This window comes from Pygoscelis adeliae, unplaced genomic scaffold (assembly GCF_000699105.1).
Source record: "Pygoscelis adeliae isolate BGI_AS28 unplaced genomic scaffold, ASM69910v1 Scaffold7, whole genome shotgun sequence".
NCBI lineage: Eukaryota > Metazoa > Chordata > Aves > Sphenisciformes > Spheniscidae > Pygoscelis > Pygoscelis adeliae.
The window spans coordinates 2976952-2977767 of NW_008825268.1; the positions used below are offsets into that span (position 1 = coordinate 2976952).

At 35.8% G+C, this 816-nt stretch overlaps 1 protein-coding gene across 1 annotated transcript in view; it reads right to left on the reverse strand.

Annotated features, from left to right (window-relative positions):
• Nucleotides 1-816, reverse strand: part of UNC80 (unc-80 homolog (C. elegans)) — a 136141-nt gene that overhangs the window by 10285 nt on the left and 125040 nt on the right. The gene's annotated exons all lie outside the window — the stretch shown is intronic.

The following is an 816-nucleotide window of genomic DNA, read 5'->3' on the forward strand; positions in this document are numbered from 1 at the left end:
AAGTAGAGAGCAAAGCTCTGTTGTAATTGAAGTCTTTTTTTCTCAGCATCACCATGACTTGGGATTGCACAAAGCAAACATTGCTATCAGTCAACTGTGACTCTTACGAAGTTTATGCATTGAAGATGGTAGTGAAAGATTGAGGAAAATGCAGTCTTGCATATTAATTTTTCAAGAAACAAAGGGACTGAATCAATTGAGTTCAAAAGTCAAATGAGTTCCTGTAAGCCCTTTTGTGAAAACTCCCAGATAAAATCTGTGTAACTTGTCTCTTGTAAATCACTGCTCCTATCTCTGCTGGCATGTACCACAGCTGTTACTTTTCCTTCATGTATCAAGGTTAGTTATTTAATTCCAAGCAAGACTGGGGAGGGAACAAAGTTGTTTGATATTACAAGGCTGGTCAAGAGATAATGTAGAATTTATTCTTTAAAGGTTCAAAGAAATAACATAAATTAATCTGTTCATTGTCGGATATCCTTGGATAACTATGTCGCAGACAAATAAAACAATAAACATTGCTTACTTAGAAAAAAAATCACATTTAAAGGCAAAACTTCTCTCTACATCTTCTAAAGATGTACATTTCCCAAATTCCAATCTCTTTCTCACCACCCCATGTTAACCAGGAATAAGGCGTTCAAAGTTATTTCTATCAACAAGTATATTTCTGGTTTTAAACAGTATTAAATCCCATCTTTGAACTTGACACTCAGTTTCTGTGATGAGCTAGTTAGTGTTCTAGGAAGGACAAAGACTACATGGAAGAAAACAAAGTAAATCAAACAGGATGCCTCTGCCCCGTGTCTCAGCTGC